At 47.6% G+C, this 19,597-nt stretch overlaps 1 long non-coding RNA gene across 1 annotated transcript in view; it reads left to right on the forward strand.

Annotated features, from left to right (window-relative positions):
• The window catches only part of LOC138526181 (uncharacterized), a 270,656-nt gene that overhangs the window by 205,602 nt on the left and 45,457 nt on the right, over positions 1-19,597 (forward strand). The gene's annotated exons all lie outside the window — the stretch shown is intronic.

Here is a 19,597-nt window from a genome sequence, read left to right on the forward strand (position 1 = left end):
CGCATGGCCTATTTCATCCACCTTGTTCCTGCGTTAGGACAGACAACGCACATCCTTCGCTCTCATGCACAAACAGCCTAAAAACCTTTTCATAATTCGGTGTGCCCAAAACTGGAGCAGAACTCAAAATGGTTTTTAGCGAGTCAAATGCTTTCTGATATTCTTCATTCCACTGCAAAGGCATCACAGCATCCCTTTTTGTCAATTCCACCATTGGTTTTACAATTAAGGCGAAGTTCACAATCCATTGACGGCAATATGAAGCCATGCCAATTATAGCTCTGACTTCCTTCTGCGTCTTTGGAATAGGCATACCAGAAATGCTCTCTATCCTTTCTGGCGTTAATCTTCTCCCTTCCTTTGAAAGTAAGTAACCTAAATAAGCCACTTCTTTCTGACAGTACTGGAATTTCTTTAAGCTTGCTTTATGGCCATGTATAGCTAAATGGGTCAATAATAAGACAGTACCTTTTTAACAAATTTCTTCTGTGTCAGCAGCGATTAACGAATCGTCAATGTATTGCAACAACACACAGTCTGCCGGTAATTCTAACATGTCTAGCTGTTCTTTCAATGCTCTACTGTATATGCTCGGACTTTCAGTATAGCCTTTTGGAATGCATGTGAATGTGAATGATTGTCCTCCTAAAGTGAAAGCAAATAAATACCTGCTTTCTCTGTGTACTGGAATGCTAAAGAAAGCATTCTTCAAATCGACAACACTAAAGTATTCTGCCGATGCAGGGATCATTGTCAATATCGTAGTGACATCTGGCACTAACGGAAATTGGGGATCTACTACTTTGTTTAGTGCACGGAGATCAATTATGAAACGGTACAGTACCTCATTACCCCCTTTCTTATACACTGGAAGAATGGGGCTGTTGCATACACTGCCTGTAATTTCTTCAATCACTCCCAATTTCACCAAATCAGAAACAATACTTTTCAATCCTTTCTCCCCTTCTGCTGAAATTTTATACTGTGGAATACGTGGTAACGTCACTCCTTCTTTCAAAACAATTTTCACTGGTGCTATTTTCAAGCATCCCACATCATTGTCATTCATGGCGCAAATACAAGTTGGCACCTCACTCAATTCCCCTGTTAAAGATTGTTACAAATTCAGAAGTCGGCCTACTCTGAGGAGAAATAGTACAAAATACTCCATCTGGTGTGCAGTGGATAACCGCGCTTAGCTTTTTCAATAGATTCAATCCTAGGAGGTTTTCCCCACAATTCTCTGTCAAAAGAAATGGACAATGTTCAGTAAAAGGCCCTATTGTCACTGCTACTGATTTGGACTCAGGATTTATTACTGGGGTGCCTGCGAACCCTACTGAGATATTTTGTCACCCTGACAGAGGTATATCTGGAACCAAGTGATGATCTATCGATTACCTCTGTGCCCCCGTATCTACGAGGAATCTATGCTCTTCATTCCCAACTTTCATTTCTACGTAGGGGCCTTTCTGATTCACGGGAATGGATACTGGTTCCGACCCCTGTCCTGGGCTGTCCTATTGGGGTAACAACACATCATCCGAGGTGTAATCCCTACTATTACTATAGTATGCACCTGTCTGAGTATCAAAAATATTTCCGCCTCTTCCTCTGTTTCCACTTTGATTGGCCTGATGATTTTGACTCTGAGTAAAAGCATTTTGATTCGGCGCCTGGCCGTGATTTTGTGCACCATTCCCTTGACTATTCTGGTGCTGCTGCAAATGGTTTCTATTATGGCCATTTGTTCCTGGATGCCCTCTGTGCTGTCTCCTCTGACCATATCCGCCTTTATTTTGCAAGTGTGGGTGGGCATTGTGCCCACCAGTGTCCTTCCTCTCTACAACATGCACATTGGTTTAACCCCTGAGGCCCTCCATGCATATTCAAATTGCCTCTGCTCTGCACATTTCCCCTTCCCCTATTATGTCCTGCTACCTGCTGAAGTAACACTCACACTATTGTTCACAGGGCTTCTATTCTTTTTTGTAAAGGGTACTCATTACATATCTCATTTATTTCACCCACAGAAATCCATGGGCTTGACATCCATCTCATTGTTTCCCGTATATACACTCGCAATCTTTGCCTATCACCTATCTGTCCTGGTGGTGGCAAGGATTTCTGCATATAAAACCCTGTCGCTTTCTTCCTACTTCTCTCAATATCTTTCCTCCTGTACCCCGGTGTGGCAAGTATTTCAGAATATTCTTCATCAAGTTCATTCTTTAATTCAAACAGTCGCTTCACATGCTCTTCTATTTCCTCATCTCTCCTTCTACAACGGGCCAGTGCATTTAAATCCAACAATCGCTGAGGTGGTAACTTCCCAACTAACTTTTTCCATTGTGCCGACACATATTCCCCCATGCATTCCACCAATACATGTTTTTCGTTGCTCCTCCTGAAGTCATGTATTGACGCTAACGTGGCCAACCCATCGTTCTCGTCTATATACATTTCCGCCTGCTCTTGCAGCTCATGCTTTCTCTCTTTGCTAATCGCGCTGCGGGTCACTCTCACACACTCGCTTTGTTCAAATTCGCTTACGGGGGGCGCAGTCGGAACAGAAATACCCCCTTGAGCGGAAGGTGTGTAGGGGGCAGTGGGTACGGGAGATATCAGCTGGGGCTGTGATGGTTGCGAACTGGCTGACTAGTGGGCGGTACCATTACTAACACTGCCTGTGACTATATTGGAGTTGGGACAGGTTGAGCAATAGGAGGGGGTTGGATGATGGCTACTGACGTGATCTTCTTAGTTTCACTTCTCGGGCCTTGTTTTGTCTCGGTTAGTATTTTGTTCATTAATTCATCTGATGAATGTCACTCTCTCTGTGGATATATTTTTTCAATATTCAACTGGTTGCGTCTATTTGCCTTTCTCAAACTATTGTTCCACTCCTCCTCCTCTTTTTCCTCCACTCTCTCTGCTTTTGGCTTATGCCTGCGCGCATGTTTCTCTCTACTTGTAAATTGGAGCATTGCTTCCCTCCTCCAATCCCTAAGGATATCAAGTGCCGCAGGACGCGCTTTCTTACTTATCAAAACCTTTTCCAGGTTATCTATCCGATCCATCTCAAAACTACCATTCCTCGTCCATTGAAGGTCTTCCTGCTTTCTGGTTTGCTTATGCCAAATTTCACAAACATTATCGCTCCCACACCATACTTCACATACATATCATAAGCCGGCATTCCCCCCGGAGGTGCAACCTGGCCAGTTTCCAAAGATTGTTTGCCGCAGCGGAAAAAACCCACTAAGGTGGACAATACCCCAGGCATGTTTTAACCTTACCCTTGGCTAATCAAACTTACTCTGGGCGTTTGATTTTGCTAAATCAACTCTCAACCAATATCAGGATTACTTACAAGTCGGGGCACGACTCACCTGATTAGTCAATTTGTCTTTTCAAGACACAATTCATCCGTATACTGACGTACCCAATGACGTTGTGTCTGCGTATCTCGGCACTGCCTCGTTTCGGGACCCTCGTCCCCTTGTTCACTGGCCAGGCACGTCGATCAGGGATCAGCTATGTGCAGATCTGCAAAGGAGTCTCATCACTTTCGCAGGGCGCCCCGGACACCTCTTGATCCCGACTCGATCGCTCCCGTCCTCGCCGTTCTTGTCGCCTTCATCAATTTGCAACATACACAATGGAACAAGTGGGGGAGGGTCCCTATTCGGGCACCATCTTGAAGGGGCCCCTGAGGGACCCTCGGATGTGGAAACAAGTCACAATCACCACACACAAACTGATACGCCAGACACGAGGTTGTATTCCCAAGATCTAGGGTTTATTTCAAAAACAAATAGTCCCAGTTGGCCAAATGGTCCCACGGCCCACCACGTGTGTCTAACAGACCTCAGGGGACGCTAGAGAGCAAAAATCGTACATCAGTTACATATATGCAAAATGAGCATTTTACAATCAGTAATGGCACATTTGACACATTTGATGCCGCCCCTAATTCATTCCCTTTGAAGTGGAGGCGATGATTGACCATGGTGACGAATATGACACTTTAGATCACCATATTTAGTAATAGTTTGCAATCTAGAATTTACCGACACTATTCTTTATTTGTGAGAACACAGCGCTTCTGTTTTCATGGACAAGCTGCGCGTAGGGGGACTGGCACATTCCAGGCCTTACTATCTCCTGGTTTCGATTCACGCTCTAGAGGTCAGCTTGCTCTCCGGGGGCTCACAGCGCTCAGAAGGGGTCCGTAAAGAAGAACATAATTCATACCCTTTAATATTAGTTTCGTGCATTGCTATTCTTTTAAGGAGACTCACTGGCATCCGTGTACTGATAAGAATGCCTTGCTCCCCGCTTCCACGGAAATGTGAAGGAGTAAAACAGGCTTTTCTGTCTGGCTCCTCGCGCAATGTTTCAACATGTCTTTAATAACCTTGGACCATTGAAGCAAAATAATATCTAGAGCAAAGCAGTTTTACATGAGGCAAAAGTGGCGATGTTAAAGAGAAACATAGAGAAAACAAAATGGCGATTCTGGTTACCTTAAAATGGCCGCACTCTAGTTGAACTAATAGCTACGTAATAAGTAATGAGCATATATTCTTTATACTTCAAATGAGGCGGTGGGTCTTCGACCAACCAATTATCCTACATAAGCTTTCTGTTCGAGGGTTATCTACTTTTCTAGACTGACACAAGACAGGAATGGTCCTGCTCAGTATGCAAAAAGGGACTAGTAAGGAAGCAAGGAACGAGGCAGTCTGGGGGCTGAGAGCACTTAAAAGCAAGGTCAACGAGCCCTGACAGAACCTGGACACACCAGAGTGAGCCTAGAGAAGGGGGCTCTACAAGGGGCAAAGAAGCTTGAGGCATTAGAGACAACAAAATCAGTAGAACATCTTCTGTGCAGGAGACCCCCTGGGGGCGTACTGAACAAAGGGAGGACATACTGGGAGCCCAAAGAGCAATTCTATAAGGGGACATAAGACGAAGATGTTGAGAAACAAGGGAAAAGAGGTGCAGATTACATCCAAGGGCAATAAAAAAAAACAGGAAGGCACCATACAAAAATTATGGCGGAAAGACACAGAAACCCAGTCTGAGGTGGAGGGAAGCCTGGAGAAAGAAGATCTATGGGGGTTTCAAGGAGAACAGGCGGTCACACAAGATATTCTTCGAAGGTAAATTTAGAGGGCAGATCCGGAATTAGATCATCCCCAACGGGGACACCATCCAGGACACCAGGTCCCCACCCCCCAACCCGGACCATAGCCTTGATAAAGACCCTAGAGTCGAAACACGTCTCGGCTGACCACTACTAAGACTAAAAGTCTTGACTTAAATAAACTTACACCATATCAACTGCACACAGCGTGGATATTCATCCTTTCCAAATATACCAGTGCTAGGTAGCCGGGATCTTCCCTCTAACTTTACCTAAGAGGTTTGGGCGTCACCTACACCGACCTGTGACCTTGCAATATATAATCATCAGAGCACCGGAAACCTAGAGCTCAGCGCAGGAGTGTTCATAATCTAGGGTCCGCCATTCTTCCATTATTCTTAGAAGGTGCTTTCAAGACTTTTGGGACAAAATTGCAGGAACGGTAGTGGCACAGCTGGACAAGGTGCGAGAGGACCTGGCGTCAGCGCTTCATGAGGTAAAGGGAGAGGAGAACAAATCAGAAGAAAGAGTGGACATGAATGAGACAGAACTTCAGGACTTGGCAAATGAGGTCCGGAAAACGGATGAGTTGGTGGAAAGGTTAGCGACCGCCACCCACAACATGGAACTGCAAACTGAGGATCTTGAGAACAGGTCAAAGAGGTCAAATGTAAGGGTAAAAGGCCTGACCGAAGATATACAAAACAAAGACGTCAAGACGGCAATCAGGCAAATATTTGTATATCTAATAGATCTGGACAGGGACGCTAGGCTGAAACTGAGTGGGCCTGCTTAGGAGAGAACCAGGACCTACACCCTGAGACGTCCTGGCAGCCCTGCACAACTATGGTCAGAAAGAAGAGATACTGTTGCCAGCTAGAAAGTTAAAGCAGCTAAAATATAAAGGCTCAGAGATACAACTCTTTTAGGACCTGTCCCAAATAACATTGCTTAAAAGGAGGAAAATCTGAGTGAGTTTTCTGCGTGAAAAGGATATTAGATATCATTGGACATTTCCCTTTGGACTGCTATTCAAATGGGAGAGCCGACAACATTGCGTCTCATCCTGCAAGGAAAGCGCAGGCAGGCATACTTGGGCTGGAGGAGGAAGAAGCAAGACCAGGCCAACCCAGGATGAAAGTGCAGGAATCCTAGAAAATCTGGGAATGGTCAACGATCAAGCAAAATTACTTTCAGAGGGCTCTGAAGGACCCTACAGCTACATAAAAGGGGGATAAGAGACCAGGAGAAGGTGGCGATGGACTAGTTAAGTAAGCCTGGGGAGGGCAATTGTATTGGTGGTGTCAATGTTTGGGGGGCTGAGGGAGTTGGGATCAAGATATGAGCTTGGGAGAGCCTGCAGTTGAAAGGGCTGGGAGGTGGTATGGGCCCAATCCCTGATAGGGCAAATCGGGAAAGGCTAGAGGCCGGTTGGGCCCACCCAGTGTGGGGGGGAAGGGAGGGGAGGAATCTGTGGGGCGAGGGGAATGGGTGGGAGGGAGAGGGGGAGTCCCAATCGAGCAGTAAAAGGGCATGGAAATAGTACATTGAATAGTCAAGGAGATGGCTAGAACCTATAATACGACCATTATGTCACTAAATGTCAATGGTCTGAACTCCCAGCTGAAAAGAAAAAAATTGAAAGATTTCTGCAGAGGGAAAAACAAGACCTCTTGACCCTACAGGAAACACACCTGCAAATGACTGATAAGCACAAACTTTGACTCCAGGGTTACAGTAAAATATTTCAGGCAAACGAGGGGAAGAAAAAAGGAAGGGTGTTGATAGCCTTATGAACCAATGTCGACCTCACACTGACAGACTGGGAAAAAGACTCCAGTGGTAGAGACCTGGTGGTGATATTACAGGCAATGGGAGAACTATATACTCTAGCCACTATTAATGCGCTGAATACGGGGCAAGACGGGTTCATCCAACAGAAGTTAGTTAAATTGGAAAGATTTGCCAAAGGACAAATTATACTAACAGGAGATTTCAATATAGCGTGGGAACCAAAAGCAGACAGGAGTGCGGGTAGATCTGCACCCAGGGCAAACCCTCGAGAGAATTGTGTGAAAAAATAAATAGGCTAGAATTGGTGGACGCCTGGAGGGAAATGTGGGGAGACACTAACTGAGACACATTCTTCTCCCATGTGCATAGGGCTTCATCTATGATAGATTATATGTGGGTATCCAGGAGCATGCTGAATATGGTAGCTAAGATCGAGACAAGGGCAATAGCGCTATCAGATCAATCACCAATTACAATAACAGTAAAGAGAAAGGACTTCTTCCCCGAGGTATGGCAATGGAAATACCCAATTTATATATTTATGGATGAGGCACTGCAGGAGAAAGTAAGAACACGCATAAAGGAATTCTTCCAAGACAATAAACTGGGAGATACTGACCAAAATATGAGGTGGGATGTATTTAAAGCACAATCAGAGGGAGGATTATAGCAATGAAAGCCTGCAGAGACAAAGAGAGGAGACTTTTGGAATGGGAATTGGAAGAAAAATTGAAACAAGTCATGTCCAAGATGCGGGTTAGAGCTAGTGGAAAAACCCGAAGAAAATTTAGGGTCATAAGTGGACAACTGGAAATATTGCAAACAAGGGAAGCAGAACGTGCACTGCTCTATCTTAGACAGAAATATTATGTTAAGCCAAAAAAGGAGGATAGTTTGCTGGCTAGGTTAATAAGGAAGGAAGAAAAAGCTAGAACCATAACAAGAATTCAATTAAAGAGAGGAGGGGAGAGTACAGACTTACCCGAGATAACCAGAGAATTTACAGAATACTACTCAGAACTATGGAAAGATATATAGTCTCCTAAAATTGTCAGAGCAGGATACGCAAGACCCAGACCAAGACATCATGGCTGAGGAGGTTTGCAAGGCAATAGCGCTTTACCAAATAATAAAGCTCCAGGCCCAGATGGATTTAAATCTGACTTTTATAAAACATACAAGCAACAGTTAACTCCCCAGCTGGTCCAGATGTTTAACAATTTTGGGGGGGGGGCAGGGAAAATAACACCAACTATGGAAGAAGCTAAGGTTATTTTGCTCACGAAACCAGGAAAGGACACGGCATGTTGTAAATCCTACAGACCAATCACTCTAATTAAAACAGATGCAAAGATCTACACTAAAATATTGGCATCTCGGTTGGACCATCTCCTTCTGACACTCATTGATACAGATCAGTCAGGGTTTATACGGGGCAGACAGACAGGAGATAATACCAAAAGAATAGAAAAGGTTAATATTAAGGATGCTCCGGCTCTCCTGATAGCATTAGACGCTGAGAAAGCATTCAATAGAGTGGAGTGGCAATTCCTGTTTGCCACTAAGGAGAAAATGGGGTTTGGGGCTAAAATCCTCTCAATGATCAATGCAAATTATTCAAATCCCAAGCTCTGCTTGCTGATAAACGGGCAACTATCGGGTCCAATTGAGGTAACGAGAGGAACAAAACAGGGGTGTTCTCTATCCCCATTGTTATACGCAATTCATTTGGAACCGCTTTTGGCCAAAATTAGTGAAATGGCAGACATAGTAGGAAAGATGCATAAAGTAGCCGCATTTGCAGATGACATGCTGTTAACACCCCCAGACCCAGAAAGGTCTATTAGGGCCTTGGATAGGGAACTGGTCAATCTTGGGACAGTAGCTGGGTTAAAAATCAGCACCCATAAATTGGAGGCTCTGAGTTTGACGTTACCGAAAGGGAAACAACAGGAGCTTAAAAGTCTCTTTCAATATAGTTGGGCAGGCAAGGCAATAAAATACCTGGAGCTCAATATCACTAAAGATATCGAATCACTATCTGCAGCATACTACACTCCCCTTTTGGGGTATATTAAACAATTGCTACAAGAATGGAGCCCACTGCGGATATCATGGATGGGAAGGATTAATGTGATAAAAATGGTAATTCTCCCAAAAATCTTATATTATTTTATGACGCTACCAACGAAAGTACCCAGGTCTTTCTTCCGGGCTGTCCAAATGCACATAGGGAAATTTATTTGGAGCAATAAAAAATCCAGGGTGGCAAGTCAGGTAATGAATATGCCGACAAACAGGGGTGGGATGTGAGTACCTGATATGTGGGCATACTATCTGGCAGCACAGATCAGAGTAATAAGAGACTGGTGGAAAGACGATAGGCAAAAGGTCTGGAGACAAATGGACAAGGCAGTCGTAGGAGGTCATCTTGAAACCGTCCTTTGGAAACCTAAGAGGGATAGGCCACAGAATCTCTATCGAAGCATGGTTTGCTCTTCAGTAGGGGACTCATGGGACGAATTAGTGACCAGAGCGGATCTAACCATTTTTCTATCACCATTTACCCCCATATTTCATAACCCTCAATTCACTTTGGGAATGGGGAAATCAGGGTTCAGCATATGGGAAAAGGGCGAATGCTTAAAGTTAGGAGACATGTTTGAAGTGGGTGAGATCAAATCTTTTTTTTTAACATTTCTTTATTGGCCTTTGTCAAACAACTTCCCCTCCCTCCTACACCTCCCACCATCTCCACCCCCCTTGGGGACCGCATAGTCTGGCTGTGGAGTATAGAGTACATGTAGTTCGTTGATTGCAATGGGGTACAGCTGGTTCATTTGATGGTCACTATATATCCAGCACCCGTATATTTTGTGGGCTCCATTGTTGCACAAAGCCGCTTTTCAAAAAAACAGTAACCTCTCCCCAGTCATTCCAGAATCTCTCAGAATCCCCTTGGATCTTGTAGGTAATCCTCTCCATTGCTACTATATCCCACAGTTTGCAAAGCCAACACGTCGCCGTGGGTGGGCTTTTGTGTTTCCAGTTTCTTGCAATAAACAGCCAGGCCGATATTAGTAAAGTCAAGATAGCTCTGTTCTGTGGCTTTGAAATTATATGTTGCTCTGGGTCTAATAGTCCACATAGGTTCTCACCTAATGAGAGAGGTTGAACTTCTGGTACTATTTTCTGCAAATATCCCATAACTTCTTCCCAGAAACCCGTGATCTTGGGGCACCCCCACCATATATGTCTCCAATCCCCGATCCCTTTGCACCCCACTCCAACATTCCTGAGATGCCGAGTCATACATTTTATGCAGTCTGCTAGGGGTGTAATGCCATTGTAGCATCATTTTATACCAAGCCTCTCGTACCTGTAAGGACCTGGTCAATTTTGGGATGTTCCTCCACAGCCCTTGCCAATGGCCCTCTGGGACCGCTTCTCCTAACGTGCCCTCCCACGCTACTTGGTACGGCCAGGTTTTTTGGTCTGTGCACTCTTGAAGTATCGTATATATATCAGATACCAGATGTTTATCACCCGTATGGGTGGTAGCATTTGTCTCAAATTTAGTCAGCGGCCTAATTGCTGCCTGGCAGGTCTCCCTCTGTCTTAACCAGTGCCTCAGCTTTATGTATTCATATCTATCTCCCGTCATTAGCCCCACGTGTGTCTTGCAGTCCTGAAATGATGCTATTTCCCCTTCCCGTACCATGTCTCTAATCTTCACACACCCGCTTTCCTTCCACCGGCTAAATGTACCCTTTGCTATGCCCAGAGTGAAATTGGGATTTTCAAACACAGGAGTGAATGGGGATGAAATAGTTGACAAGTGTCCCCTTTTGATCCACCGGTCCCATTTGTCGCATGTCGCACGGAGTACCCTACTACGCCTGGCGCTTGAGGGCCTATCTTTACTATGAAGCCACAGCAATCCCGCCAATGAACATCCCGCCACCACTCTATCCATCCGTGCCCAGACTTTGTCCCTGCAATCAGAGAAACAGTCACACACTACTCTCAATTGAGCGGCCTTGTAGTAGCGATTAGGCAACCCCACTCCACCTCTCTGTCTTGGCGTCATCAGGAGACCTAAAACAACTCTCTGGCGTTTTCCTTGCCAGACAAATCTAGAGATCAAGGTATTCATTGATTGAAAGAAAGCCTTCGAGACTGCTGTAGGAAATGTTTGGAACTTATATAATAACTTGGGGAGGGTCACCACCTTTACCATATTTATTCATCCTAGCCAGGAGATCCGCATTGGGGTCCACCTGGCGAAGTCTGCTTGTGTCTTTTTAATTAAGTCCGGTTAGTTAGCTTTATACAGCGCTGAAATTCCACTAGTTAATTTTATCCCTAATTATGTTATGCTACCCCCAGGGGAACGAAAGGGGGAGCAACTCTACGGGGTGGTAATCACATCTTTAGGTAGGCCTGCCTCAACAGTTCTGATTTACCCATTTTTATCTTTAGCCCAGACATCCCTTCTTGTTCCCTTAGTATTCCCACCAGGGTAGGGATGGACGAGACCAGTTCCACCAGTATTAATAACTGTTAAGTTGTGTGTCCCGAGGACGGGGCGTACCTGTCTCTCCAGAAGTCTTGCGTGCCGAGGTAGCCAGGTCGTGGTAGAGGTAGACACGTAGCTGATGAAGTCTTCGCAAATGAAGAGTAGCGACGCAAAGAACCAACCCCGGACCCGTCCTGTAATACAGGATTGAACTGGGGCCAGCTCCTGACGCCACGAATGACGCTTCCCAATATTAACGTGGCGTCAGAACAGTGCAAGCACTGACTGGGAAGGTCGTAGATGTTTCTGTCAGGTACCGGCAAAGTATCCCAAGCAGCTATCCAGGATAGTGAAAGTACAAAAGTAGCCAGTACAGGTAAGCTGAGAGTCCAAGGTACCAATGCCGGTAAGCAAAGAGTCTATGGTACAGGTACAGGTAAGCAGTGAGTCCAAGGTACCAATGCAGGTAAGCAAAGAGTCTATGGTACAGGTACAGGTAAGCAGTGAGTCCAAGGTACCAATGCAGGAGAGCCGGAGAAGCAGACCAGGACCACAGGAGACTCAGCAGGAGGTGGGCAACTCAGGCAAGGATGGAAGCAGGAAGATTCCACAAGGAAATGGACCAGAGTACACAAGAAGACAGGTAAGGGAAGGGAAAGGGGAGCCAGACAAGGGTAGGGGCATGAAGGACACAGCCCAGGCACAGGATCAGGACCCAAGAACCTCAGAACCAGGGAGCGAAGCGGAAGGAAACCAACCGCGTTGAGACGCGATGGGAAAACAATTCGGATCGCTTAAGTAGCGGTCCTGTGTGAAAACGAGGCTTGAACCGCGCTGCAATGCGCATGCGCGAATGGATGTCGCCTCGCGAACGAGGTTTGGAACGCAAACACGTTCGGACAGCTGTGTGAACGACACCCGTGCCCCACACGGGCCAGGACAGAGCAAATCCGCCGGGGAAATGTGCCCGGGGCGGCGCGTCGTCTCCACAATCTGAGACGTGGGTACAGCCGCCAGGAACCAGCACGCCCCCCAGAGGCCCGCCGCCCAGCACAGGTAGGTGTCCTAACACTATGCTCCCCACCAGAAAGACCCGGAGCACCCGGTTTCCAGGGATTCCTACGAAAAAATTCCCGTAGTAGACGGGGGGCATGAATGTTCACACAAGGTTCCCAAGTCCGATCACAAGCAGGGTAACCCTTCCAGTCCAGCAAAAATTGAAGCCTACCCCGGAAGAAACGGGAGTCACAAATCTCCTGCACCTCAAATTCCGGAGTGCCTGTTAGGCGATCCTCTGCACACCAGGCCACGACACATCAGAACACTGCTCACATTCCCCCAACATCTCCTCCCAAGCTTCGAGGCTCAAGTGATTCGGTGAAGCCACAGAACCGAAAGCTCCGTACCGTTGTACGGGCTCGATTGCAACCCTTTCTGCATTGGCAACTGCCTTGGAGAACGTATTGCAGAAAGGGCGGCCTTACGTCTCCACGCCGGTCACGTGATACGCTATGGCGTTCCCCATGTGATCTTGGTGGACGTCACATGATCCAGAGAAGTCACGTGACCCAGGGGCGATCAGTATAAAGGTCTGAGAGACAGAACGCTCATTGCTTCTCAGCTGGCTTCGGACACTGTTTGGCGTTACATCTTGCTCCTTGTTACCTTGATCACGGAACTCTATCTCGGACTCCCTTGGACACCCCTTGGTACTTTTGCTTGGAACTGTTTACCTGTTGCCGGATATTTGGACTGCACCTCGACTTGTCTTTGGATCATCCCTTGGTACCTTGCTGATCTTCTACGCCTTTTCCCTACTGGGGATTCAAGTCAAGCCCTCACTCCCACAGGTGGCTACCCTTCATCCACGCTAACCTGCGGTTCTACTATTCCAGGGACCGCCGCATCTAATGAGCCTCGAACCTCCCTACTAGGTTACCTGGGTCTCCCTTACACCAGATAGGTAAGACACTTTAGATTCTTTTGTTTACCTGCCTGTATTGTGATTGCCTGGTGCTTAACCTCCTTCCTTCTTGACAGCAGCATCGGTGTTCCAGAGGCTCCGTGGATCTGGGAAGACATCTCTCACCTGTGGCCTCAAGGGTCGCACAGCGGGTTTCTATTTCGTTCCCCTGTGCGTCACTTGGGGACGGAGGTCTCATCGGTCTACACGACACTCAAGTCAGAACAGACTGAGAAGCCGTATAGTCGTGTTAGACGATGCAGGGATCCACGGACGAACCCATAACTGCTTTAGTTCAGGCAATTACAATACTAAGGGCAGACATGGCCGCCGCGAACACAGTGATCCACCAAAGGCTGGATACCATACAGAGCGTTCAGCATCCCCTTCCTGCAGACCCGGAGTTTGGAGAGGGCAGCTCCTCCCCTACACCGCCAGTACCGACTCCAATAGTCCTCCCAACTCCTTCCCCCCTGGCTGCTCCTGAACGTTACCAGGGTGATCCCAAGACATTCAGAACCTTTGTTAACCAGTGCAAGTTACATTTCTTATGCAGGCCTTTGGCTTTTCCCACGTCCACTGCTAAGGCCGCCTTCGCCCTTTCCTATTTAGCTGGAACAGCTGCCGCTTGGGCTAATCCCCTGTTAGAAAACAATAGCCCGGTTCTTTATGACTTTGATTTGTTGGTCCTAGAAATGTCCCGAGTATTCGATACTCGGCACAAGGCACAGTCTAGGGATTTGGAGTTGTTGGAATTGACTCAGGGCAAAAGAACGCTGATAGATTACATCACCAGGTTTAATCAGCTAGTTGCGGAAACATCATGGCCAGAAAATAAGCGGGCGGTGGTCTTTTACAGGGGGTTGAGTAACACCATGAAAGACGCTTTAGCAGTAATCCCTTCTATGCCTACTCAGTACCAGGAATTGGTTGATCTCGTCCTGCAGGTAGATGCACGCCGAGCGGAGCGTAGAGCTGAATCGGGGGCCTCCTCCTCTCCTCCTCTTGTTAATACTCCCGTTTCCGTTACTGAAGAACCTATGCAAGTGGGAGGGGTACGCAGTCCTATTACAACATCCGAGAGGGAACGAAGAAGGGTTGATAATGCGTGCTTTTACTGTGGCACCACTGGACATTTCGTGAAAGAGTGTCCTCGACGTCCCAAGAAGAGTCAGGTTTTTCGAAGGGCTCGACCTTAGAACCGGAGACCAGGTCGAGTGTCCCATCTTCTTCTCCGGGAACCCCTCTTACCTTTGCTCGTGTTCAACCTATCTCTGTAAAGGCTACTCTATGTCCCTCTACTGGCCTTCTGCATGCAGTCAATATCGTTATTGATTCTGGTGCCACTGGTAATTACATAGATATTGATTTGGCCCATTCCCTCAATCTACCTTTAGTGGTAAAAACACGACCGGAACCTGTCCAAGCCGTAGACGGCTCCGCATTGATTTCTGGTCCTGTTAGACATCAAACCGCACCCCTCTTGTTGAACATACAGGACATACACACAGAAACCTTGAGTTTTGATTTGATCACCGCACCTCACTTCGGTATCATACTAGGGATACCTTGGTTACGTGAACATAATCCATTGATCAATTGGCAAGCAGGCACTGTACTCTTTGAGTCCGATATTTGTCAGAATTATTGTCTTCCGATCCATCAAGCCCCTGACACACCCTCTCGGGTCTTGGGAGCCCTAGCACAACTCACACTGACGGTTGACGATCCAGAAGTCATACAGTCCCATACTGTTGGGGGGTTGGTGTCTGGGATCCCGCCAGAATATCTGGCTTTCGAATCTGTTTTCGATCGAGGCTCGTCTGAGGTACTTCCTCCACATAGAACTTATGACTGCCCAATCGAATTGCTTCCTGATTCCACCGTTCCTTCGGGCAGGATCTACTCTCTGTCTCCTTCGGAGGAACTGGTGTTAAAAGAATATGTACAGAATGCCCTGCGTTTAGGACACATCCGCCCCTCCACTTCACCAGCGGCAAGTCCTATCTTCTTTGTACCTAAGAAGGAGGGGGATTTACGTCCTTGTGTGGATTATCGGCGTCTTAACGCGATCACCAAGAAGGATAGATATCCCATCCCGTTAATCACTCCACTTTTAGATCATTTAACACATGCTACCGTTTTTACCAAACTTGATCTACGCGGCGCATACAATTTGGTACGCGTTCGTGAGGGAGACGAGTGGAAAACTGCTTTCTGTACACGTTACGGGTTGTACGAATATCTTGTCATGCCCTTTGGCTTATGTAACGCCCCGGCCACGTTCCAACGGTTCATGAATGACATTTTCAGGGATATTCTGGATGTGTACATGGTTGTATATTTGGACGACATCCTGATCTTCTCTCGTGACCTGGATGATCATGTAAAACACGTCCGAGAAGTATTAACCCGTTTAAGCAAACATTCCTTATTTGCCAAACCTGAGAAATGTCAGTTCCATAAGACCTCGGTTGAGTTTTTGGGTTTCCACATCACCCCTGGGGCGGTATCCATGAACGAGTCTAAGGTCAAAGCAGTCTTAGATTGGCCAGTACCTCAAACACTCAAGTCCTTGCAGGCCTTTTTAGGATTCGCCAACTTTTATAGGCGTTTCATCTCTTCCTTTTCCACGATTGTAGCCCCACTCACGGCCCTGACTAGTCCTCGGGTGCCATATCAGTGGCAGAGAGAACAGCAGGAGGCTTTTGAGACTCTGAAAACCGCCTTTACTACCGCACCGGTACTCCAACATCCCAATCCGGATCTTCCGTTCATAGTCGAGGCAGATGCCTCTTCCTTTGCCCTCGGGGCGGTGCTGTCACAAACGTGTCCTAATACCGGCAAGTTACATCCAGTGGCATTCCACTCCCGTAAGTTTTCCAGTACTGAGTCTCATTATACCGTTACGGAAAAAGAACTCTTGGCGGTCATGGACGCGTTCCGTGTTTGGCGTCATCATCTTCTGGGGGCTAAGTATCCTGTCACAGTATACTCCGATCATCGGAACCTACAGGATTTGGCCTCCCTGAAATGCATTAATAGCAGACAGGTCCGATGGCATCTTTTCTTTTCCTCCTTCGACTTCCGTATTATGCACCGTCCTGGAACGGCGCATGGGAAGGCGGATGCCTTGTCACGTTCCCCGGGGGGGGTCCAATTGCCTATTTTCCCCGACACTGTTCTCGAAAAGAGTCATGTGATTTGTCTCTGTACACCCTCATTGTCACTGATAGACTCGGTTCGATCCTGGACTAGCGATCATTCTGACCAGTTGCGAGAATGGGATCCGGTATATTCTGATGGTTTACCTTTCGTACATGAACGCCTGTTCCTTCCTACACCTGATACACGTAATCTTGCCCTTGAGTGGTCTCATGACGCCCCCTTTAATGCCCATCCCGGACAAGAGCGCACTTTAGACCTTCTCAAGCGTTGGTGTTGGTGGCCTTCTATGAAGCGCGATGTGGAGTGTTACGTCAGGTCTTGTGCGGTATGTGCTCAGGCTAAACATCAAAGGGGTCGACCGATTGGGTTGTTGCTTCCGCTTCCGGTACCTCCCAAGCCCTGGCATACATTAACGATGGATTTCGTTACCGATCTCCCCAAGTCGAAAGGCTTCGATACCATCTGGGTAGTGGTGGACACGTTCACAAAAATGGCCCGTTTTGTCCCTTGCAAAGGTGTCCCTTCGGCCCCTGTCTTGGCGGACTTGTTTTTTGAACATGTGTTTATGCTATTCGGCCTCCCTTCGGTCATTGTTTCCGATCGAGGTTCACAGTTCACCTCTCGGTTTTGGAGATCCTTGACGAAACTATTGGGCATTGATACGAGGTATTCTTCGGCCTACCATCCGGAGACCGATGGTCAGACCGAAAGGACGAATCAATCGATGGAACAGTACCTTCGTTGCCTCATATTGCAACACCAGTCCTCTTGGTTGGCCGTTTTGCGGCTTGCGGAGTTTGCGTATAACAATGCGGCTCATTCAGCTACTGGTTATTCTCCTTTTTACGCCCTCTATGGTCAACATCCCAAGGTTTTGCCGGTCCCTGATGCCTCTGGTTCTTCGAATCCTGCGGCCACGACATGTCTTAGGGATCTTTCTGCTGTTCATGCGAGTACAGTGGTTCATCTCACTGAAGCAAAGGCCTCTATGAAGGCCCGTGTGGATGGCAAACGTTGTGCTGCTCCCCCTCTGGTGGTGGGTTCTAGGGTCTGGTTATCTTCCCGACATCTTCGCCTAGTGGGTTGCCGGAAATTGCTGCCTCGCTTTGTCGGGCCGTATGTGATCTCACAGGTTGTTAATCCGGTGGCTTTCCGTCTAGTCCTCCCCAGCTCTTGGCGTATCCATCCTGTGTTTCATGTCTCCCTCCTCAAACCCTGTCCTGACTCAGTCCGTCTTCGTACCCCTGTTGCGCCGGTGTCCTTGACCTCTCCTGATGTTTTTGAGGTATCGGCCATTTTGGGTTCTAGATGGTTTAGGGGTAGGCTCCAGTATCTGGTGGATTGGACGGGTTACGGCCCGGAGGAGCGTTCGTGGGTTTCCGCATCTGATGTGAACGCCCCGCGGTTGGTAGCCCGCTTCCATAGGGATCATCCGTCCTGCCCACGGGGTCGTGGGCCGTTGGGGGGGGGCTATGTTAGGCGATCCTCTGCACACCAGGCCACGACACATCAGAACACTGCTCACATTCCCCCAACATCTCCTCCCAAGCTTCGAGGCTCAAGTGATTCGGTGAAGCCACAGAACCGAAAGCTCCGTACCGTTGTACGGGCTCGATTGCAACCCTTTCTGCATTGGCAACTGCCTTGGAGAACGTATTGCAGAAAGGGCGGCCTTACGTCTCCACGCCGGTCACGTGATACGCTATGGCGTTCCCCATGTGATCTTGGTGGACGTCACATGATCCAGAGAAGTCACGTGACCCAGGGGCGATCAGTATAAAGGTCTGAGAGACAGAACGCTCATTGCTTCTCAGCTGGCTTCGGACACTGTTTGGCGTTACATCTTGCTCCTTGTTACCTTGATCACGGAACTCTATCTCGGACTCCCTTGGACACCCCTTGGTACTTTTGCTTGGAACTGTTTACCTGTTGCCGGATATTTGGACTGCACCTCGACTTGTCTTTGGATCATCCCTTGGTACCTTGCTGATCTTCTACGCCTTTTCCCTACTGGGGATTCAAGTCAAGCCCTGACTCCCACAGGTGGCTACCCTTCATCCACGCTAACCTGCGGTTCTACTATTCCAGGGACCGCCGCATCTAATGAGCCTCGAACCTCCCTACTAGGTTACCTGGGTCTCCCTTACACCAGATAGGTAAGACACTTTAGATTCTTTTGTTTACCTGCCTGTATTGTGATTGCCTGGTGCTTAACCTCCTTCCTTCTTGACAGCAGCATCGGTGTTCCAGAGGCTCCGTGGATCTGGGAAGACATCTCTCACCTGTGGCCTCAAGGGTCGCACAGCGGGTTTCTATTTCGTTCCCCTGTGCGTCACTTGGGGACGGAGGTCTCATCGGTCTACACGACACTCAAGTCAGAACAGTGCCTCCCACATCAATGGCCGTGGGTCGAGAATGCGAACGACCGTACGGATCAGACCGAAACGGTTTAAAGAGAGACACATGGAAGACGGGGTGAATCCGCCAAGACTGCGGCAAATCCAACTTGAATGCCACAGAGGAGATTCGTCTGATCACCCGGAAAGGTCCCAGAAAACGGGGTGCCAATTTAGTCGGGAGATTGTGTACTGGTAAATTCTTAGAAGAGAGCCATACCATGTCCCCGACCTGGAAAGCTGGCTCACTACTCCTTCTCCTATCAGCCTGTGCCTTCATACTTTCACATGCCTTGGCGAGAGCTCCTGTGGCCTGGATCTGATTCTTCTGGATGTCAGCAACCATCTGATCCGCGGAAGGAACTGTACTGGAAGGAACAGGATGAAATGGAATCAACCTGGGATGAAGACCCGAGGAACAATAGAAAGGACTCATTCCAGTGGCTGAGTGTTTAGAATTGTTATAAGCCACCTCAGCTAGATCCAGATGTTTAGCCCAGTTGGATTGAGAAGCATTGGAAAAACAGCGTAAGTATTGCTCCAAAGTCTGATTTGTCCGCTCAGTCAGGCCATTGGATTGTGGATGATAGCCGGAACTGAGAGCA

The sequence above is a fragment of the Ambystoma mexicanum genome, chromosome 7p (genome assembly GCF_040938575.1).
Source record: "Ambystoma mexicanum isolate Mex_15411 chromosome 7p, UKY_AmexF1_1, whole genome shotgun sequence".
NCBI classification, from domain to species: Eukaryota; Metazoa; Chordata; class Amphibia; order Caudata; family Ambystomatidae; genus Ambystoma; species Ambystoma mexicanum.